Genomic DNA, 24,613 nt, shown 5'->3' on the forward strand with positions numbered 1-24,613 from the left:
TAAAAAACAAATTTGACCTTATAGGGACAAATTTTCTCTTAGAGCTGAATCATAAACGGTCATCGTACTAACGTTATAAAATGCATAATATGACTAATAACACTGTGGTTGTCCATTCAATTCGTGTAATGTTAGGCCCTGTAACATAACTTGCTACCGGTAGGGTTGTTATAACGTTATGTCAACATATTGTTGTATGAGGCCTCGATCCCGACAGGCAACACGCACACGGTGTAATTTATAAGTGTTCAGAAACAAGAACATTTCGATTACTTTGTTCTTTACCCCTAAAATTTTTTTACATTTACATTAACATCAAACCTTGTGATAACTAGTATTTGGCTAACTGGCTAGAATGTTCGTGTTAAACATGGGGGGGGGGTTCCCCCAACTGCTCCCCGGGTGCCGCAGCAATGGCAATTGGCCTCACTTCACCTCCTCCATAAAAAGCTAACGTTACCTATCTTCACATTTGTAGTGGTGAAACATTTAGAAATACAAATTTTTAAGGTTCTGTATACAATTTTACATCTTACCTAGCTAGTTCTTGCTGGTTCTGCGTACTCCGTCCGAAGTCTTTCTCAGTCAGGATGAAATGTAAAATTCGAGAAGAGTGTGACGGCTGATGGTTAGATGATTGGTTGCCAGGTGTTTATCCCGTGCGATTCTGTTACAAATGACGACGGAGATGAGGATCCAATTGCAAGCTTTATTAGACAGATCGTAGTCGACAGACAGGGTCAAAACACCAGCAAACAGGAATAAACAGGGTAATCCGAAAGAGTAATACAGTGAACAGGCATGACGGTCGTAATCCAGTAGGGCAGTCCAAAGTAACAAAGAAAACAAACGAAACAAACAAGGCAAAACTAAGACTAGGCTAAGACTTGGAAAACAAAACAAGAATAAACTATGAAACAAGGAAACTCGGGAACAAGACACGGAGAAAAACAACGAAATTGCTCGGTAGAGTTAGCGTAGGCAAAACAATACTTCGCAGCCAGTGTGTGTGCTGAGCTGGCCTTTATGGCTGACAAACAGGAAGCTACCACAGAGGCAGCAGAGGGAGCAGCAACAGTCAGTGTGGGTAAGAGCTCCGTCTGCTGGCCTGGTGTAACATAGCCCCCCCCCCTCAAGGAGCGGCTTCCAGACGCTCCAAAAAACAACAGGAAGAAACAGTCCAGGGGAGCGGTGGGGGGGCCAGGAGACTGAGGCCGAACAGGTTGGGCAAAGGCCCTCCGGGGCGGAGCAGAAGGCGTAGCAGCCCTCCAGGGCGGAGCTGGAGGCGGAGCAAGAGGCTTAGAAGCCCTCCAGGGCGGAGCAGGAGGCTTAGCGACCCTCCGGGGCAGAGCAGGAGGCGCAGGAACCATCCAGGGCGGAGCAGGAGGTGCAGAAGCCCTCCAGGGCGGAACAGGAGGCGCAGGAACCATCCAGGGCGGAGCAGGAGGTGCAGAAGCCCTCCAGGGCGGAACAGGAGGCGCAGGAGCCCTCCAGGGCGGAACAGGAGGCCGCATCATGGACTGGGACCTGGGGAGAACAGAGACAGAGGAGGCAGACAGAGCAAGGAGAGAGGTAGAGAGTTCATGGGGGGAAAACGTGGCCTCCATAGCCGTGACTAGGCAGACGAGAACTTCAGGAACGGCTTTCGTGGCTGTTACTGGGCAGACAGAGACTTCTGAAACGGCCCCAAAAGCCGAGATAGAGATGACAGGGAGCCTAGGCGGTGCAGGCAGAGCAGGGAGTCTTGGCGGAGCAGACAGAGCAAGGAATCTTGGCGGAGCAGGCAGAGCAGGGAATTTTGGCGGAGCAGACAGAGCAAGGAGTCTTGGCGGAACAGGCAGAGCAAGGAACCTTGGCGGAGCAGGTAGAGCAGGGAACCCTGGTGGTGCTGGCAGAGCAGGGAGCATAGGCGGAGCAGACAGAGCAAGGAATCTTGGCGGAACAGGCAGAGCAAGGAACCTTGGCGGAGCAGGTAGAGCAGGGAACCCTGGTGGTGCTGGTAGAGCAAACAGTTCAGGGGGCCATGGTGGAACAGGGAGCTTGGGTAGCCATGGCAGGGCAAACAGTTCAGGGGGCCATGGTGGAACAGGGAGCTTGGGTAGCCATGGCAGGGCAAACAGTTCAGAGGACCATGGCTGATCAGGGAGCTTGGGTAGCCAAAACAGTTCAAGGGGCCATTGCAGAATAGGGAGCTTGGGTAGCCATGGCAGGTCAAACAGTTCAGGGGACCATGGCTGGTCAGGGAACTTGGGTAGCCATGGCAGAGTGGACAGAAATATGAATCCCCACAGCAGAGCGGGAAACCACGGAGGTGCAGGGAGAGCAGGAAACTTGACAGTGGTTGAGCGGGCAGCTAGTTCATGTCTGGATGATACCCCCTTCTGAGGATCTGCAGCGGGAGCCGCCTCCTCAGGGGGTTCCGCCAAAGACGCCACCTCCATAAGAGGTATAGGCGCAGCGGACACGTGGACAGGTGAGGCCTCCAGAGCAGACTCGTTGACAAACTCATGGGCAGACGAGGCCTCTGGAGAAGACTCGTGAGCAAACTCAGGGACATACGAGGCCTCTGGAGTAGACTCGTTGACAGAAACACGGACAGATGAGGCCTCTGGGACGCAGTGTGCGGCCCACACACTCAAAATGGCAATTGCCATCACCGGTAATGCAGTCGGCAATGGGATGCCCACCGGGCTGGAAGATGAGAGGCTTGGGAGCGTTAGCTCTGTGTGGCCTGCTTGGCCTGGAAGCGAGGGCTCTGCATGGCTTGGGAGCGAGGGCTCTGCATGGGTTGCTTAGCTTGGGAGCGAGGGCTCTGCGTGGCTTGGGAGCGAAGGCTCTGGACGCTTGGGTGAGGCATGACTTGGCTCGAAGGGAACAGCTGTGACTTGACCTGGCGTGACAGGAACAGCTGTGACTTGACCTGGCGTGACAGGAACAGCTGTGACTTGATTTGGTGTGACAGGAACGGCAGCTGGTGCAGGTTCAAGAGGAGCAGACATGACGTTAACAGGCGATGTCTTGGTTGACGTGGCGTGAGTGGACGCTGGCTTGGCTGATGTGGCGTTAGCAGGTGCTGGCTTGACAGGCGATGACAGTAGGAGACGGACTGTTCTTGCTGACAGCAATGGTGGGTCCTCCAAGCTGGATATTAGTTTCTGATAAGCCATGGAAACATGAGGGTCTGATGCTGCAGTCACCATCTTGACATTAGATTCGGGAATGGCGGCCATCTTGGGTGCAGACTCGGGCGTGGCGGCCATCTTGTTCGGAGACACAGGAACGGCGGTCATCCTGGCCGAGAATTCATGAACGGAAGCCATCTTGTGAACGGGCTTCGGGACGGCGGCCATCTTGTGAACAGACTTGGGAAGGGTGGCCATCTTGTGAACAGACTCTGGGAGGGCGGCCATCTTGTGAAGTGTCTCTGGAAGGGCGGCCATCTTGTGAACAGGCTCTGGAAGGGCGGCCATCTTGACCGGGAACTCAGGAACGGAAGCCATCTTGTGAACGGGCTTTGGGACGGCGGCCATCTTGTGAACAGACTCGGGAAGGGTGGCCATCTTGGGAACTGTCTCTGGAAGGGCGGCCATCTTGTGAACTGTCTCTGGAAGGGTGGCCATTTTGTGCTGTGGCTCTGGGCTAGCAGGTATCTTGTGCTGTGACTAGGCCCGCACGGAATCCGCGGCCGCAGATTTCCGCAGAAAACTCCGCAGATTTCCGCAGATTGTAGCGCCCGCCCATCACTCTCTAACTGTACACAAAGCGCATGCGCGTTTGAAGTTGCGCTGTTTGACGTGACGTATGTGAGAGTTTACCTTAGTATCAATAACACATTTAAAATGTCCAAAATCAAACTAACTGCCGAAGAGTTAAAAAAACGTCATCTGTCTGCAAAAATTACTGCACGGGACAGAGCAAATGAATTCCGCAATGAGTTTTATGAGGATGGGGGGATGATGTTCTGTAAATCCTGTCAGCACTCCGTCGATTACCTGAGGCGACAGACGGCACTGGAACATCTCAAATCCGCTCGGCACAAGAATCGAAAGCAAAGTTCTGTTGGTAAGTTTTATTTAAAGTGATGATTACTTATTGTGTTGTAAAGGTATGAAAAGTTTTTCCTATCACACGCTAAATGAGAACGTAATAGTGCAGCAGGGTGGTATATGAAGTGTATTTTTCAAATGCCGTAATATAGCGGTGCAGAGATGGAGGAAAAAAAATCAATGGCCAACAAAGTATCAAGTCACGATAAAGTCACGATTGTCTCTAAAGCGAAAAAACCAACAACTTTATTCTGACTTCTCCGTGTTTTGCGCGTCTCTGAAAGAGCGCCTCAGTGTCAACTACTAGTACACACTCAAGTACGCATGACGCTCGCCCCACTCACTATAAAGAGGACATGAACTTCATCTCCAACTCTCGAGAGTGAGAGTAAGATCTCTCACTGCATCAGGATTTCTCCATTTCACTGAAAAAAACTATCGTCAGATACAGACGCAAACTCAAAGCTCTTCACTACAATCCGCCAAAATAAAAGTTTGTTTTAACTTTATGACAGAAGTTATGATGACAGAAATATATTGCTATATTGTGTGGTAGAATGTAGAAAAGAAATTGTTAACGTTTCATCAGTAAATTTTTATAAATAGCACATTTGGTTTTTATGCAATGGTTAGATTTGATATGTATAATATACAGCCCTGTCAAGTAAAGAAGAATTTGAAGGGGGGCGTGGCTCGTGGAGGTCATCCTACCACCCAGCACTACAATCTACTGCTATATGTAGCAAGTTTTTTAAGAAACAGAATAGAGCAAGCTAGTGTTAGGGGTCTTTTTGCTTTTGCTAACTGTATAATAAATAAAAAGAAAACTAAAATAGAGAAAATTCAAAAAGATTAGAAAAGCTGGTGTTAGTTTTTTTAAAGAATAGAATTAGAATAGAAGATTGCTAGATTTAGAGGGTCAGATAAAGATGGAAGAGGTGTGTTTTTAGCTAATTCTTGAAGATGGCTAAGGATTCGGCTGCTGGGTTAATTTGAGTAACTAAAAGTTGAATTTAATGTGTCAATACTGAGCCAATTAAAACTCTTTCAAATTGAATTCTAATTAAAATACTTCCTCCTCCCCCCAGCATCATTCAGAACACAGACATTGGCCTCCTGTATATCTAAGACTTCATCTACAGCTGAAAGAAAGGAGTTCATCTTTGATTTCATTAAGACCTTCATCGAAGCTGACATCCCTCTGGAAAAAACTTCTAAATTTTCACCATTTTTACAGAAGTACTGCAAACAGGGAGGGTCAGTTCCTGCTCCATCTCACCTACGCTCTGATTACCTTCCACAATTATTTCCTCAGTATTTGGAGGACATCAAGCAGGCTGTACATAGAAGTCCTGTCTATGTAATTGCTGATGAAACAACTGATGCTTGTGGCCGTTGTGTCCTTGCTATTCTCCTCCAGCCAGTGGGCAAACCACCTGTTGCAGCAGATCTAATTTTTCTAGATCGTGTCAACCAGTGTTGGGTGTAACGCGTTACTAAGTAACGCGTTACTGTAATTAAAATACTTTTCCACTGAAAAAGTAGAGTAACTGATTACTGTTCATTTTTAAGTATTTTAATTACAGTTACGTTTAATGTACTTGCGTTACACTGTAAAATAATTAAACTCGCTGAATATCATTATTTAATTTGATTAATTAATCTTCTAAATGTGAAAGTAAACTCTGCCGCTTTAAAATCGTTGAAGTGCAGGTGCACGTGATTTCGCACAAGTTTGCTGCATACTCCTATGGTATTCTTAAAGGGGATGTTGGACTCGGCTGAAGCGAGTGGCTGTTTTGCGAAATGGAAATATGCCCATTACTTCAGTTTTCTGAAACAAGCAGACAAGAACATTACAGTAATATGTAAGCTATGTCCTGGGGAGAAAAAACTATCGGCCGCTGCGCTGTCAATAGCACGAGTACTCAAGCACCTGACACGGCAGCATAGACGAACACTTCTGTGTGATCCTTCATATTCGACGGATAAAACTGCGGCAACTCCTGCTAAACAGGCAAAACTTGATTTTACTTCGGTAGCGCAGAAAAGTGTCTGAATGAGCAAGGTTACAGTTCACTTTGTGGAAACACATGACATGATTACAAAAATGGTCATTAAAATGTTTTAAATATTAAAATATTGGATAGTATTATAAAAGCTCCTTGAAATTCTAAATAACATTTTAGATTTGTTTAAATAAAGTAAAACATTTATTGAACTCATTGTTTTAAATTAAGTTTCACGTTAACAGGTTGATACATGTCATTTTTAACTTTTCTTAAGTTTCTTAAGAATAATATATATATTTTGTTATTCTGGAATTGTGTTTCTTACCGAAAGAAGGTTACATTTCTTACAAAAAAAGTTTATTATTATATAATGTTTTCATAGAATGTAATATAGATTATTAAAAAAGCTAAAATGCTAAACTATTTAATGTTTGACTCATGTTTTATTTAATTATCTATTATTTAAAGAGTTTAATTTCTATTTTTTGTCCACTCAAGGTTTATAGGGATTTTAAGAAGTATTTAGTTAAATTACTTATTGAGTAATTAAGTTACTTTTTAGACACAGTAATTAGATAAGTATTTTAAATACAACATTGATGAAGTAATTAGTAATTAGTAATTAATTACTTTTTTAAAGTAACTTACCCAACACTGGTGTCAACTTCAGTACTGTATCGCAGGCGGTCATCTCCTGTCTTAACACCAACAACATCAATTTCAATGACGTATGGGCTTTCGTGACTGATTCTGCTAGTTATATGAAAAAGGCATATAACACAATTCTCCATGGCCTATTCCCCAATGCCAGTCATGTCACCTGTGTGGCACATCTGCTGCAGTTGGTTTTAGAGGTGTTTCCAGACAAATTTGAAGAACTGAACCGGATGTGTGCCCTGGTAAAGCGGGTTTTCTGCCAGTCACCCAAACGTCGCCTTGAATTGAGGGCCTTCATGATGCAGCAGGGCCTGTCTCCTCTCATGCCAGTCTTTGCTGTCCAGACAAGATGGGGATCCTGGATAAAAGCTGTTCAATACCTGGCAGAAAATATAGATATATTGCAAGGCTTCATCCCAACTCTGCCACCGACCTCTAAAGCTGTGCGGGACCTAGGAGTTCTATTAGAAGGGAACGGAAAGCTCCTGAAAGTCCAGGCCTCCTTCATTGTGGAGCACAGCGCCGATATCCTTGCCACCCTAACCAAACTGGAAGAAACCTCCACGCCCACAGCTGCCAGCATCTTCAGCCAGCTGGAGGACCTCAGCATGCTCTTTGACTATGGCAGCACCGCAGATGCTGAGGATTGGCGTCCTAAGACTAGAGAGCAACTGAAGCAGTTAAATGAGGATGAGAGGTACACTTGTTCAGAGCTGTTTAAGCATGCAATGGCAGAATGTTCCACCAAGCTACAGGCAGTGATAGAGAGACATCCTTGCACTGAACTATTCAAAGTCCTCCCAATCTTTGATCCTGCCAAGGTATCCGGTTTAAAACCTGATATTAAGGATTATGTTCAAGTTGTCCCTGCACTGAGGAATGTCTCCACAGAAGAGTGGCATCGCTACATCTGCATGGACAAGAGTGATGCAGGTGAGGTTAGTGCGGTGGAGTGGTGGGCTGCCAGGGAAGATCGAATGCCAACACTCGCCCCACTAGCTGCACTGTACCTGCATCTCCCTACAACTTCAGTGGATGTGGAGAGGCTTTTTTCTCACTATTCTGCACTTTTAACAGACCACAGACGCAGCCTAACAGAGGAGAATGTTAAAATGATGCTGATAGCCAAATTTAACACCAGAGATTAAAACATCTACATTCCATCTTTACTCACATCCAGTAGTTTTTCTGATTTCACAACTTTTTTTTTCCTGATGAAAAATACTACTGATTGTAAATTACTATTTTTACTACTAAATTACTATAAATTGTTACTAAATTTAGTTTTCTAATGTACTGCATTTAAGTGTTTAATTGATTGCTACACCACTTTTATTTATTTATCATTGTTGTTATAAGTAACTTATTTATTTATTAATATTTATTATTTATTAGTGCTATTTATTTATTTAATGATATCAGAGTTTCTATAGTCGTTTTCTGCACCTTTAGTGGATTTAGTATAAAACAGACCTAGCTTTGTTTAACAAACCAGTTGTTACAATATAATTTGTATTGTCAACCTGAAATAAAAGTTTTTAATGTTATTTGTAATGTTTTCAGCTTTCTGTGCGCTCCTATACTCTTAAAACCATTCCGCAGAATTCCAGAGATTTTTCCAAAAATTTTGCGCAGAAATTGCCAAAAAAGTCCGCAGATTCCGTCTGGGCCTAGCTGTGACCCTGGGCTAGCAGACATCTTGTGCTGAGGCTTTAAGCTGGCAGACATCTTGTGCTGAGGCTCTGGGCTAGCAGACATCTTGTGCTGTGGCTTTAAGCTGGCAGACATCTTGTGCTGAGGCTCTGGGCTAGCAGACATATTGTGCTGAGGCTTTAAGCTGGCAGACATCTTGTGCTGAGGCTCTGGGCTAGCAGACATCTTGTGCTGAGGCTCTGGGCTAGCAAACATCTTGTGCTGAGGCTTTAGATATTTGGCTGTGATTTGCAGCTTGTTCACTGACTCCTCGGAAGCGACCACAGTGAATGAGGAGCCAGTGACTGATAAAGCAAAGTTCAAAAGTTCACAGAGTGACCCTCGAGGACCACGGAGTATTAATATAGATTTCAGTGGTTCATTAAGTCCATGGCAAAAAAAGTCTATGAGTGCATAGTCCGGGAAATTAGAGTGGTGAATAATGTCCAAGAAATCCTGAATGTAGACCTCAAGGGGCCAAATACCTTGTTTCCTGAGAGCGAAGCTGATGACTGGGTCCATGGTGAACTGCTGGTGGAAAAAGCTGCTGGATCCGGGGTGGCGAAGTATTCTGTTACAAATGACGACGGAGATGAGGATCCAATTGCAAGCTTTATTAGACAGATCGTAGTCGACAGACAGGGTCAAAACACCAGCAAACAGGAATAAACAGGGTAATCCGAAAGAGTAATACAGTGAACAGGCGTGACGGTCGTAATCCAGTAGGGCAGTCCAAAGTAACAAAGAAAACAAACGAAACAAACAAGGCAAAACTAAGACTAGGCTAAGACTTGGAAAACAAAACAAGAATAAACTATGAAACAAGGAAACTCGGGAACAAGACACAGAGGAAAAACAACGAAATTGCTCGGTAGAGTTAGCGTAGGCAAAACAATACTTCGCAGCCAGTGTGTGTGCTGAGCTGGCCTTTATGGCTGACAAACAGGCAGCAGAGGGAGCAGCAACAGTCAGTGTGGGTAAGAGCTCCCTCTGCTGGCCTGGTGTAACAGATTCGCTCTTTATGTAATGAACTTAAGAGTTTAAATCGAAAGCAAAATAATAATAATAATAATAAATCATGGAAATCGATTTTTATCTATTTACATTGTCTATATAATTGATCATTGGATGGGACTACATCTCCCATCCAAACATTTCAGGCTATAATAACCTTTGAGATTAGTTGTGTTTGTGACAAAATCTGGGAACCATAAAGAAAAAAAAAAGAAAAAACACCTAAGCAAATTTAAACTTTTTTGACCTATAGGCTAAATGCCTTAATCTATGGGTTACCTTATTAAACGATGTATCATAAAATTCCTAAGCTGAAATAACATTAATAAACCAAAATATGTCCACTGTCGGGCATGTCTTTCGGAATATTACTGTCATCAGTTTAACAGGCGTATAAGAATTACTGTAATTATTTTTTTCCCCCACCAAAGAAAAGCATAAATTGACAGCAACTTTCCTGTAAATAGTTATACGGTGACAAAGCTGGAAATACAGCAAAAATGATGTAAAAGCTATAAAATTGACAGCAACTTACTGTAAACTGTTTCTACAGTAAACTTTCACTGCAAATACAGCAATAATACTGTGAAAACAACAGAAATTATTTACAGTGTACGCATGAATAGCGTGATTTATTTTCACAAGTCACGCTTGGTGTGAACACACCATTTAAACTTAAGTGGGATTTTAATTGGGAAACCAAATTTTTTCCACCACAGCAATGTCTGTACTGCTGCCACACTGAATATCTTATTCGCCAGCATCCTCAACCTATGTAAAAATTCACATCAATAAACATATTACTAATCAGTAATATTACAAAAAACTTTGATATTTACATAACTGAAAGGATACTCACTAACTGTACATTTGATGAACTTCAGTTTCACTGGACTTTAAACAAACAAACTGTATATACACAATAGAAAGGACAGGAAAGAATTTGTGTAACAAAATACCGACAAGTATGTATGATAAACAGAAAGATATTTCAACACAAGACAGAACAAAAAGTGTAGCAAAGACAAAGAGACAGACCATAAAACAATACATGCATGGCATTTGACATAAAACTACAAAAATAACAAATTCAATAAATATTAAATAACATTACTCATGTTATACCTGCTACTTGTTCCTCAATCTGCATCGCAACTGCAACTTCTTCATCCACTTTATCTTCGTCCAGAATTGCCACCTTTTGGTCCTCAGATATTAAAGGTACTTCACCTTCAGTTGACTCTTCAGCTACTTCTCTGACCCCTGGAACTGAAGCTACTTATTGCTGTACAGATCCTTCAGCTGGTACTTCTTCCTGAGTAGATGCTGCCGATGTATGAATTAATGCTTTTTTCAAACAAACAACAATGTTGTTTTGCATTTTGATTTTACACTTTTCCAGAGTTAACAGATGCTCTTCAATATCCTGGCTATCTGCAAGTAAGTGTAACAGCTTCTCATCGGTCAAATATCGTTTCAGGACACTGTTGGACAAGTTCACATCTTCTGCGCCAAAACTGCCCACGATGGAAACTTTCCCTTTTCCAATGCATTCAGAGTTCTGGCACTTCTGCAAAAGTGCACATCTGTGACACCAATGATACTTTCCTTGTGCATTCAAATCTGTCTGCCAAGTTTGGCATTTTCTGCACCTTCGTGAAACCAAAATCTCTGCAGCGTTGATCTCCCCAATCAGGGGCATTGCTGGGAATTCTGGGCCCTGTGCACTGACTCAGCTAAGGGCTTCCTCGACTGTACAACGTTCCTCAGGAGCCCTCCCCCCACTTCGGGCCCTGGCAATTTAGTCCCCCTTTTCACCCAACTACTATGTCCAGTCCCCGATGATTATGTTCACAGGATCTTCATCCACTGTGAACTCTTCAACACGAGTAGGAAGTGAAATGTCTTCCAGCTCCTCAATCTCTGTACTATGTTAAATAGTCAAAAACAGGCATCCTGCAAACTGCCTGGTGCAGATGTTTCGGATGCAATAGCTCTTTCCACTGAATAGCTACTAATCTATATTACATATAACATTCTAATACAAGTATAAATTTACATATTTATTTTTTATTTGAATATCACTGTTACAAAAAAAAGACAAACTAAAACAGAAACATTTACTCATAATTAAACATTTACTTTGAATACATTAGATTCTTTTTAAAGGTCAATAAGGTAATAAGTATTTACCATGAAATTATTTTAATTATAATAAATATACTTTTGAAATTCAATTATATATATTTTACAAAACTAAATATGAGAAAATTAAGCTGTCAGTGTAACAAATTAACTTAGTTATTTAAAAAAAAAAAAAAAAAAAAACTAGTTGTATATATATAAATATATTTTAACACAGTTAGTGGAACACACCACTATTTTTGAAAATAGGCTAATTTCCCAACTTCTCTAGACTTAAACATTTCAGTTTTACTGTTTTGGAATCCATTCAGCCAAACTCCGGGTCTGGCATTACCACTTTTAGCATAACTTTGATTAGACTGATAACATATTGCTCAAAAAGGACCAAAGACTTTAGACCCCCCCCCCCCATTTAAAACTTGACTCTTCTGAAATTACATCATTTACTAACACTGACATAAAAGAAAAAGTTGTGAATTTCAAGACTGTGAAGATAGGCTACCTGTGCTGATTAATTTTTTTTATATCTTTAAGCTGAAGTATTAACTGCCACGTCATCATCTGGATTTTGCACTTTGTCACTAATTAATACAGGAAGCAACCTTAAAAAAATGGTTTCCCTCAAAAGCTTAGCCACCTTAGGCATTACCGCGGGAAGTAGGGGTGCTGAGGGTGCTGCAGCACCCCCTGGCTCGGAGCTAAAGAAAAAATTGGGGTGCTGTGCTAAAAATAAATAAATGTAAAATTTGTAACTAAAAAGGACAAAAACTATTTTTAGTAATTCGAATATTCATTAAAATTTATTGGAAATACAATACAATGACAATAATTTTCGCGTGACGTCACCGCATCCGTCATTGAAGATTAAAAATACACCAATCAACACGGCACAAAAACGCATTTCCAAACAAAATAAAAAAAGACTGAGACTTGAGCAGACAGATATTGGATCAGTCGGATAAGGAAGCAGATCTACCCCAAAATAAATAAGGTTTCTTTTTTTTAAACGAATACTTAATTTGTGGTTTACCGTTATTTTTTTATGAAAACACAGCAACGATAAAGACCAGCTCGTTTATTTTAAATGAAGAAATTAAAGGTTTATAAACAAAAGTTATCTTGCTTTTGGATCCGCCGCCAGTCATTTCGCATCATTCTCATCACATATCACTCCTGCCGCTCAGGGCTGCTTGGAACAGACTCGCTGCGCTCCCTCAGATCTGTAGCCTCCCATGTTCAACTGAACTAAATTTATTTTATTTCTATAAAAAAAAGCCACATTTACCGTCTCTAATTCAGTGAGTATGTCTCTGCACTTTTCAGAGCACCGTCACACTCTATTGTATGAGGTATGCCTTAATAAATTAAACTCCTTATTTAAATTTAAATTAATTAAATTAATTCAAATGCTGTGGTTTCCACAAATTGATTCCATTTGGCTTATTCAGGGTCCATACCAATTAAACTCTTTCCCGGTTTTCACTGAGACACAGCAAAGTAAACAAAGCAATGTACTGTAACTTCTGCTCAGAAACACCTCACCCTAGCTGATACTTTATTTCAACTTTCCGATTATTTAATAATTTTTTTTTTAAAAAAACAAATGACTTTCCGATGTGATGTAAGTAAAAAGGGAGACTTTTTCGAAAATGATTTCACCTAAAGGCGGATGCGAACTCGTGTCTCCCGCGTCAAAAACAATGTGTTAGACGTATTATCACTTACGCCACTGAAAGCATGGTTAGATAGTCGTCCCCCCCCCCCACCACCACCACAATTATTTTTTCTCTCTCATCCCCCCCAGCTCAAAATACGTTCCCGCGGCTATGACCTTAGGGTGAACTCACACCAGGCACGGTTGCCGTGAGAGCATCAGTACCTTTGTACTTGAACTGCTTGATGCGTCGGTTTAAAATTGAATATGTATGCCATTGTTTCTTCTTAATGAAATACTTCAAGCACAAGGCAACATCATTGGATAAGACAGCTTTGAATAGGTCATGCCCTAAACAGGGTGGGAGACTGGGCTGACAAACAAGGAAAGATTTCAAAATATTGAAAATAGAGTTTACCTTTATGCCTTTGATGGCTTGACTGGAATCACTTTGTAAATCATAAATAGCAGAATTGTAACTTTCAGGGGTGCGCTGTGGACCACAAACACTTGGGATACTGTGCAGTTGTTATACTGTGCAGTTGCTTTGACACAATCTGTATTGTAAAAGGCGCTATATAAATAAAGGTGACTTGACTTGACTTGACTTGGGTCATCACTCAAAAACTCACTTCGCATGATTTCACAGTACCTGCAAAAGTACTACTGAAATTTTCTGTAAATCCATCAATGGTGTGTGAACTCAAATTATCACCACCATACAAGGGACATGTGGTCAGTTTTAGACAGCACAAGAGCAAGTAAATTAGCCACAGAAAGATAGACTGCAACAACTTTGTGTTTTTTTGGCATAGCCGAGGGGATAGACAATTTCAAAAGCATCCTGATAAAGAATTCAGGCATTCTGTGCACTCTGATTAGGCTTGCGTCATAGCACGCACAGAGTGCGTCATTCGGATAGCTGGTGGCGTTAGCTAGCATCTGGAACATTTTGGTGTACCCCTCGAGCAATCTCTCCTCTGGCTTCAGCAAGAGGAGAAGGAATTCAGGATGAAGGAGGGGATCCATAAAGGGAAACACTATGGAAAACAAAATAAAAGCCTGTGAAAAATCTGAAACGAAAAAAGGGGAAACGCGGAGATACTATTTTGGCCAGGCTGACTGTCACGAAACGTGCAGGAATGGGTAACACGATGAAGAAGTCAAATGAAAAATGCTTTAATAAATCCACAGACAGGGGAACAGCAGACAAGAAGACTGGAACACAGGAGGAAACACTAGATGTAACATTTGATATACATAACAATTGTCGCCGTACAAAGAAACAGTATAAACAAACAAACTTATAAAGGGTGGCTAATTAACTAAGACAGGTGAAAGGGATTACATTAATGAGCAGGAAGACCAGATATGGGCTTGGGAGAAACCAATACAGTCTAGAGGAGGGGGGCATTTCTGCACCCATACAGTACACCCCCTGCCCACAGATTACCTCAAGCATCATCATAACAGTAGGATCTAAACCAGGGGTTCTCAAACATGGGCCATGAGATCCTTTTCCCTGCAGAGTTTACCTCCAAACTTAATCAAACTCACCTGCATGTTCCTAAAGAACATCAGATCCTAAAGACCTTGATTAACTTGTTTAGGTATGTCAGATTAGGGTTGGAGGTAAGGATGTGCGATAGTGGCTTATAAATAAATATAAACAAAATCCAGTTTCTTTTCAGAAAAGTAATATTTATCTTATTTTTACCCAAAATAGGGTGTTGAGAGCATCATTGAATACACACGTAATATACAGTAATGACTGTTTAAGCTGGAGGGTGCCGCTGCTCAGAAACTCTACATAATTATGTATAGCAGAAATAGTAGTACTGATGTCACTCCAGGAAATCCCTAATATGGACAGAGGTATTCAGTCATAGCTGTAGCTGAATAAAACTCAAAACTTGATGAAAATAAACATATGACTGCGACAATATATGGTTTGTCTGTGTTCTTCGAACAATCTTGGGTATTTTTATATATATATTATATTTATAATGCAATGCTAATTGGGCTGGGTGATACAACGATATTATAGTTTATCGACGATGCTTCCAAAGAATCACGATATCAATCTCTATAATCAGTACCATAAGATAATCGACAATATCGGAAAATGACAAATATTAGGCTAAAAATAGAAAATCGCAAAATATATTTAAAATACCCTAATAGTTACCATACACTTACCTTTTTTGTGTATTTAATGCATGTATACACCTTAAAGCACATCATTAAAGGTATTACGGATAAGACGCAGGCTACATCTGTTTTTACTGTAAGAAGTGCCTTAAACAACAAATGCAGTAGCCTTTGACTACAAGTTTAAAATATCTTATATATATATGTATATATATATATATATATATATATATATATATATATATATATATATATGTGTGTGTGTATATGTATATATATACTATAGACATACTATAATTATAATTGTGAAGCATGAAATTAATTTAACACAGTTTTTTGACAGGAAAACCAGCATATTCACCTTCTCCGGGGTTAAAGCATTTCGAAAAGGGGTGACAATTTGACCTGCTGTGCTAAAAACCTTCTCAGATAGACTGCTTGTTGCAGGCACACATAAGACGAACAGGTGAACAATGAAAGACGAAATGTTAATGTAAGACTCTCCAGACAAAACATCAGTCAAGTATGCTACAGGCTTTAATGCGCTGCTTACAGTCTCCAGGACTGAAATATCTTGCCAGGTTAAGTTTGGTAGTGGACGTCGGCTTTTGTCATCTGCACACACCCGGGGTTTTGTTGGAGCCTGCTTCAGAATCCTTTTCAGTCATTTTCAGCTTTGAGCCCCAGCGTGTGGGACAATACTACAAATAATAAATAAATGATATGAATAACTTCACTTTTTTATTTTTTTCTATTTAGCTTTTCTTTTAAGATAATTTTCATTTTGTATTCTCATTCTAATCTGTAGCCATTAACAATGTGGTTGTAATTTTTTTATATCAGACTTCTAATATTAAATATTTATTGATATGGGTGTTGGAATAAAATGTCAAAATGTTTAATATTGGATATAGCTTACCATTATGAGAGAGTGATGAGTGATGTTAAGCTCCTCTTGCGCTCTCCTGAGTTTACGTCTTCTGTCCCAGCTTTTGGAGAAAGCCCCATTAAATGCCCGGCAAGCGCCAAACGCTCGATCTGTGCTGGTCTTCTCCATTTGTAGTGAATTGGTAATAGTAACATTCAAATTATGCCCAAAGCAGTTAAGCCATGGCCATTTTAACTGCCGTATGGCTGCAACAATATTGGCACCGTTGTCTGTGGTGACACACAAAATATTTCCTTCATCGATGTGCCATTCTTTTATGCTTTCCAAGAGACTTTCTGCTAAATATTATGCAGTGTGACTCTCAGGAACGTAAATGGTTCCCAAGCAGTTTGATTGTACGACCCAGTCTTCCCTGGTGAAAAAAAACAGCTAAAACCAGCCTAGGCTGGTTTTTGCTGGTCAAGCAGCCTGGGGTGCGTTTCCTAAAACCATCGTTAGCCAACTATTGTCGCAAGTTCCGTCGTTACCAACATAGTTCAACGTTTGGGTGTTTCCTGACACCATAGTTCGAACGAACATTCGCAAACAGCATCGCAAACTTACGTGGTTGGAACTACAGCTCTCGACCTGTGGTTAGAAGCATAGTTCCTTGTTAGTTTTCTGTGTCGACGTCATTGATTTCACCGCAGCTGGGATGTGTTCTATTCACAGTTAACGACCCTATGCCCTATTAGTTTGTAAGATTTCTCCGACCACTTCGAGTGATTTGGAAGACTTAGTGTTGTGAAGACTTGGTGTATTTTGATTGTAAATTCACTTTGAAACGATATAACAGCGTGACCATCGCAATTATTCTCCCTTCGAAGTGCCCTACGAAAGCATTATTTATGGTGGTTGGAGCGCAGCCTTGATTTCGTTTGTGCGAAGAAAATGTCAGTTTGCAAGTGAGTATCTTTGTTAAAACATTCCCAAAGACAAATTCTCCTAACAATATTTGTAACATAGTACGTTAGAGTTTTTCACTTATAATTAATGTTATCTGTAGGCCTACTGTTCACGTATTCAGCACATACAGTGTGTAAGAGCCACATAAGTTATTTGTTTATTTATATTGATGTGTTTAAAGTAATTGAATTGAGCAATTGTAAAATAATTGTATTTTAATGATTTAAAATATTTTTTACAAATATTGAAAATTATGCTGATGTCATTTCCGGCAAGTGCCGTTAGAACTTGTTTTATGCAAGATTGGAGTGACCGTTCAACATTTCCAGTTAATTTTTGTTATTAAACTTGCAAAAAGAAAATTGCTGGACTTTGGAATGATTTGAGTTAAAAATGCACTCACACAAGTAACAAGCAACGGAAATCAGACGTTAGACAGATTGCTATCACACAGTGCATAGAGTGTTAAGTGTTAAGAAAGTTATAAATAAGTAGCTTAAGTTGTTTTGTGTTGTGTTCACAGAAGTAGTAAATGGAATATTGTCATAAGCTTTATAAAAAATATATAGCCTACTTGTTTGCAAAAGTATTTAAATGAAGTCTGCAGGGACAAACCATATAGGCCCAAAAAAACAGAATATTTATTAACACAAGTTATGTCAGATTCATTTAAACAAAAAAATACAGTATCCAAACTGTAAAAAAAAAATAAAAAAACCTAACCAAACATTCTGAATTAACAGTTGTCTGACTTCTGCTTCAGGATGCATTCTGCCTTGATGTGTGTTGATCATCATCATCATCATCATCAGAAGTGCCATCTTCCTCAGCACCAGCAAGACCCCTGTCTTCCTCATCAAGAAGTTGGACATTTTCCTTGACTGCAATGTTGTAGAGAATTGCACTAACCACAATTACAGAGCAGCATTTGGTGGGGTTCAGCTTCAGGCCACCACTGGACTTGCTGATACAGCAGTCCTATAGCCCTCTTCACTGTAGAGCGTGTCCTTCCATGGGCCTGATTAAACCTCTCCTCTGCAATGGTGGCTGGTTGCTGCACAGGTGTTATGAGGTATGGGCGAAGTGGATAGCCACTGTCTCCCAGCAGCCAGCTATCCCCAAAGCCACCGTCTTCAGCCACCTGGCAAATTGCAGAATTGGCCCATACAAAAGAGTCATGTGTGCTCCCAGGCCATCTTGCAACAATGTCTGTAAACATCCCCTGGTGATTACACACTATTTGGACATTAATAGCTGGATAGCCCTTCCTGCAAATGTATAATGGCTCATTTACAACAGGGCTAGCTACTGGAATAAGGGTGCCATCGATAATTCCAATTACTCCGGGGATGCTGGCATTGCTATAAAACTGTCGATTGGCCTGCTGGATTTCTTCTGGTGTTTTGGATAAAATCAGAATGTCCTTTAAAAGCTGTAACAGCAAAGGTGTTACTGCTGTCACAGTTTTGCTGACCGAAGACTTGCTGAGACCTAGGCCATCACCCAACACCTCCATGAAACTCCCAACAGCATAAAAACGCAGTGCAGCTAACAACTGCACTGCTGGACTTAAGGCAAAGTTTCTTCTGGTGGCCCTCTGAAGGTGTGCTTTCACCATCTCTAGTAGTTCAAGGATCTTGTTCCTTGGAAGCCGGAATTTTCTCAAGATGGCATCATCAGTTAGTGTGTCAAGGGGGGTGAAATGTGTCCTTATATAGGCATTTATGTAAACTGTCTGACTTCTGTGCCGCCTTCTATGCTCAAGCTGTAGAATTCTTTGTAAAGCTGCCATTGTTGAGCACTTGAAACACATATGCATGCCGTTTTTATTAGGAAAGTTCTTAGTACACCTGCTGCACCATATCAGAGAGATTATAGAAACACCTTAGCTAACAATCAAGATATGTTATAGTAATTTGGTACAGCATTATCCTATTAATGCATTAATTACTTTTTTGTTTTAAACAAGGCTGTTGTCATACTGTTGGTTCCATAGTTGTCATGCCATTCTTAAAAATGATCTGAGTACTTAAAACAGTGTTTTGTGCTATATTTGGCTTATATTGTCATTGATATAATGTTGTGAATTAAGAAATCCTTACATAGACAACTTTATGTATGGTTTTAGTGTATCTGATGGTGGCTTACCACTTTAAATTAAAAATTCCATTTCATACATATGCTTCATAATTGGGCTTAGTCACATTATTCAGGTATTTAATAAGGGATGACAAGACATGGTAAATGCTTTAGCGTCACACATCAATTGCCCATATTTTGAACTGGCATTAGTATACTACTTTGATGAGTCAATTTACTTTTCCACATGTTAAACTACTGTATGAATGCCAAATGTACTAGCAAAGCACTTACAGGTCATATACAAAAAAAAGCACTTACATATTACAAAAGAGTATGTTTGGACATAAAATAGTATATTTTATTTTGTGTTTCAAATCAGCTGATGAAGGCTTTGAACTGCTTTGTCACTGAAAACACACATAGCTTCACCAGAGCCCCATTTGCCAGACCCAGTCTGTTTCCACCTCCCACGACTAGGACGAGGGGTTGGATTTTGGGAGGCATGGTGGCCAACAATGTAGCCAAAAAATAAAAATACATACATACATACATATAAATAAAAAGAAGATGAAGATGAAGATTGTTACATCTGTGGGTCTGTGAAAAGAAAATACAGTTTCAAAAAGTTACAAAGCTGTCAGTCACACATGATTTGACTTTACATACTGAGTAATGCATGAACAATGCCATTTGCACTTACTATCAGTTGGTAAAACATGGTTAAGGAGGGCCTGTTGTTGTAATAACTCTAATTTAGCCCTCCTGTAGGCCATTACCTCCTGATGATGTCTGTCTTGCCGCTCCCTCAGGGCAGTCAATTCTTTCTTAATTTCCTGGAGTTCAGTTTTTTTTTTTTCAGACTGAAGCAGCTTTGCACTGCAGCCACAACGTCCCCTGTTTCTCCTTTGTCGGGAGATTAATGACTGGTGTTCTGGAATATCAGGAGGACGTTGCTCAGCACATGAGAAGGCCTCAGACTGAGTTGAGTCAGGGGAAGGGAGTAATAGCCCAGGACCCACTGCTGATACTTAAGGGCTAGACTGGAGGAGGCCTGATGCTGAAGGGCCAGACTGGAGGAGGCCAGATGCTGAAGGGCCAGACTGGAGGAGGCCTGATGTTTGAGTCCTAGTTGATGCACATGCATCAATGCCTCCAGGGATCCCTTCCAATGCTTCAGGCCCCAGGATGGCCAAAACTTTCTCTTCCTCTGCATTCAGAGGAGGAACTGAATTGATACCCCCCCCACCCCCCAGTCTTCTTTTCTTCCCTTCTACGTGCTGCAGCCCTCCGTTTGGTAACACTTGTGAAATCCCTCCACTTGTTCCTTACTTCCTCTGGGCTTCTCTCATACCCATTGCCAGAAGCATTTATTTTTTGTGTGATTTCAGCCCAAATTTTCTTTTTGTCTGAATTTGTAATAGTGTTTTTTAGTTTTGAGAATAGCATGATTTTATTATTTCCCACCTCATCCAAAAGAACTATAAGCTCTTGTTTTGTAAATTGTGGCTTTCTTGTCTTTTTTTTTTTCAAGTCAACTCTCATGAAATCATGGCTGTATGGCAAAGGGACTTAAATAGAAAATGATCTTGAGCAAAATAAGCAACAGGTGTTCACAACACTAGATCAATCACAGTCTTTTCAAAACCCATAATTTATTTTAATTTGAATTGTACTGATTGTAGGATCTTGGTCGAACAAAGCATCAAACAGAAAATGCCACATTCCAAAGAAACAAAAGGACCCTCTTTCCAGCCATAAAATTTATCCATGACCATCACATGATGATCACCAGACGCCGAATAGTCTACTAGCCTTCCCTAATTTTGACCCGGCCTGCCCGGTTAACATTAATTCACGTCAGGAGCACAGGAAGACGGTAATTCACAGGACACTAAAACAGTGATAACGCGCCCAGTGAGCAGAAACCGCTCTTTGTCTGGGAGCACCCAAAAAAACAGATGTCCAGTTTTTTCCTGACATAAATTTCAATCATATAAACAGAAAAGGCAGATTTACATGAGCCTGTAGGTCACAGGATCCGTCCAGCGTGACTCTCGTGACCTTTTTGGACATCTCGCCTCCCTCCTCTGACATTCCTAAACACACCCCGTCTCTCAATTGAAGAGCACACTGCAGAGACAATCTTTAAGAAACGATCAGCAAATTCGTATTGCTATTAGAAGCAACAGTATCATGTTTTCATGTTTTCTTTTATATGCGGTTAAAAGAATGAGACATAAAAGAAGATTGGTTTAAATAGATTTGGTTTATTTACAAGGTTCACATGAAAGACTTTAAAACAACACGATAAAACGAGGTAAACGCTGTTAAAAGAATACAGTTCATTTGTCCATACCCTAAAAACAGTCCAAGAATCCCAGTGTGTTGATAAGTCCAATGTGAGTGTCCACCGGTGTATATACAATCCACAGAAAGTGTAATCCAAAGTTTGCAGGTGGTGAATGGAAAGGTGAGCTCTAAAATTAGCAACTCCTCAATCCAACAGTTTGGTGACTGTCCTTTGTTTGTCATGCTGCTCTCTTATACAGTTGTACTTCCTGCTTCCTGTCATGTGTCTAGTCACATGGCAGGCCAACCATCCATTTTTTAAAGACACACACTCACTTAAAATGTTAAGAGTAATAAAATGGCCTAAAAAACATGTAAAACACTTAAAACTCTATAATACATTTAAATGATTGTAATAAATAGAGCGGTAAAACACGTCTTTCTAAAAGCCAGCATATTATATAAATAGTGAAGAAAAGGCAAAAGCTTACAGCACCTGGTATTCCCAGGCGGTCTCCCATCCAAGTACTAAGCAGGCCCGACGCTGCTTAGCTTCCGAGATCAGACGAGATTGGGCGCTCTCAGCGCGGTATGGCCGTAAGCGAGGGCTGCTCCAAAAAGTGGGCTATTTAAAGATCAGCCTCCGTAAAAGCCAGCATACTATATAAATAGTGAAGAAAAGGCAAAAGCTTACAGCACCTGGTATTCCCAGGCGGTCTCCCATCCAAGTACTAAGCAGGCCCGACGCTGCTTAGCTTCCGAGATCAGACGAGATCGGGCGCTCTCAGCGCGGTATGGCCGTAAGCGAGGGCTGCTCCAAAAAGTGGGCTATTTAAAGATCAGCCTCCGTAAAAGCCAGCATATTATATAAATAGTGAAGAAAAGGCAAAAGCTTACAGCACCTGGTATTCCCAGGCGGTCTCCCATCCAAGTACTAAGCAGGCCCGACGCTGCTTAGCTTCCGAGATCAGACGAGATCGGGCGCTCTCAGCGCGGTATGGCCGTAAGCGAGGGCTGCTCTAAAAAGTGGGCTATTTAAAGATCAGCCTCCGTAAAAGCCAGCATATTATATAAATAGTGAAGAAAAGGCAAAAGCTTACAGCACCTGGTATTCCCAGGCGGTCTCCCATCCAAGTGTAACAATCGGCCTTATCAGCCGAGTTACAAGACTAAAATGGGGTCAGATTTAACTGTGAGAGATGACTAGTGGTTAAAAGAATGAGACATAAAAGAAGATTGGTTTAAATAGATTTGGTTTATTTACAAGGTTCACATAAAAGACTTTAAAACAACACGATAAAACGAGGTAAACGCTGTTAAAAGCATACAGTTCATTTGTCCATACCCTAAAAACAGTCCAAGAATCCCAGTGTGTTGATAAGTCCAATGTGAGTGTCCACCGGTGTATATACAATCCACAGAAAGTGTAATCCAAAGTTTGCAGGTGGTGAATGGAAAGGTGAGCTCTAAAATTAGCAACTCCTCAATCCAACAGTTTGGTGACTGTCCTTTGTTTGTCATGCTGCTCTCTTATACAGTTGTACTTCCTGCTTCCTGTCATGTGTCTAGTCACATGGCAGGCCAACCATCCATTTTTTAAAGACACACACTCACTTAAAATGTTAAGAGTAATAAAATGGCCTAAAAAACATGTAAAACACTTAAAACTCTATAATACATTTAAATGATTGTAATAAATAGAGCGGTAAAACACGTCTTTCTAAAAGCCAGCATATTATATAAATAGTGAAGAAAAGGCAAAAGCTTACAGCACCTGGTATTCCCAGGCGGTCTCCCATCCAAGTACTAAGCAGGCCCGACGCTGCTTAGCTTCCGAGATCAGACGAGATCGGGCGCTCTTTTTTTTTTTTTTTTTTTTCCATCTAAGTACTAACCAGGCCCGACGCTGCTTTGCTTCCGAGATCAGACGAGATCGGGCGCTCTTTTTTTTTTTTTTTTTTTTTTTTTATTGTACAAAAATCATTATATATTTGAATACACATTGAATACACAAATCAATAATACATTTTCATTACTACTGAAGAAGAACCCAATACACAACAAAACCGTTATCACCAATTTCCGAGTATTTAGCATTGTTGCTGGGGAAACATTCGTAAATATTACATGACACAAGCATCTTTTTAACCCAATCATAACAACAAATAAAAGCCTAAAAGCTAAACCAACAAAAGTTCATCTTCCCCTGGCATGTAAAAGTGCATATTTTTTAAAATACATATGACATCTTTTGTGAAAATTTCATAAAAATCTCCCATAATATTTTCTGATTTAAAATAACTGTACAGCATTTTGACATGATCTTCTGCCATCCATTTAAAAAGAAACCAAAGGTTTAAAACAAAATCTCTGTTTTTCGCTATATTCCTTCTTTTCCATATAGCTTTTTTTGCCACAATTAAAAACAAATTAATGAGTTTCTTGTTTGGTTTATTCTCTGCTATTCCCAACATAAACATTCTACTCCAATTAAAATCCTCTTCGTTACCTCTTAAATCTTTGATTAGTTTCTTAAATTCGTTAAAAAATGGGATCAACTCCTTACAGAATAAAAACAAATGTAAAATTCCCTCATCTTCTGTTTTACAAACTTTGCATTGAGCATTTGTTTCTTTCTGCATAGCACACAATCTCATTTCCGTAAAAATCACATTTTGTCTAATAAAATAATCAAAACATTCTAGATCTACATCCAACCATTTCCATGCCATATGCTTCCAGATATCTTTTTCTTCAATTTCGTTAAAATGCCTTATCCAGAATTGATTGGCAACAGGTTTTTTAAAAATTCTTTTCATAAAAAAACCATAAAACATTTTAACAGTACCCAAATTAAAATTCACCAACTTGTCTTTACATTTTAAAAACACATTCATTTTGTTCTCCTTTTCTTCCCTCTTGTTAAGATCATCCAGCCATTCTCCAGGGATTGCTTTTTTTACCTCTTCGTATTGTCTTTTTAAAAACATTACATTAAAATCCTCCTTCCCCTCCTCCATCGCATCTATAATCACTT

The 24,613-nt window shown here is 40.5% G+C and overlaps 1 protein-coding gene and 3 non-coding genes across 4 annotated transcripts in view; 1 reads left to right on the forward strand and 3 right to left on the reverse strand.

Annotated features, from left to right (window-relative positions):
* The window catches only part of LOC141323491 (uncharacterized), a 307,348-nt gene that overhangs the window by 85,473 nt on the left and 197,262 nt on the right, over positions 1-24,613 (forward strand). The window lies entirely within an intron of this gene.
* On the reverse strand, positions 22,061-22,179 carry LOC141318689 (5S ribosomal RNA). Its single transcript, XR_012352990.1, has one exon. It is a non-coding gene; the product is annotated as a 5S ribosomal RNA (ribosomal RNA).
* LOC141302306 (5S ribosomal RNA) lies at positions 22,264-22,382 on the reverse strand. Its single transcript, XR_012342361.1, has one exon. It is a non-coding gene; the product is annotated as a 5S ribosomal RNA (ribosomal RNA).
* LOC141302317 (5S ribosomal RNA) lies at positions 22,467-22,585 on the reverse strand. The gene has a single exon (XR_012342362.1). It is a non-coding gene; the product is annotated as a 5S ribosomal RNA (ribosomal RNA).

Source organism: Garra rufa, chromosome 1 (assembly GCF_049309525.1).
Source record: "Garra rufa chromosome 1, GarRuf1.0, whole genome shotgun sequence".
Lineage (NCBI taxonomy): Eukaryota > Metazoa > Chordata > Actinopteri > Cypriniformes > Cyprinidae > Garra > Garra rufa.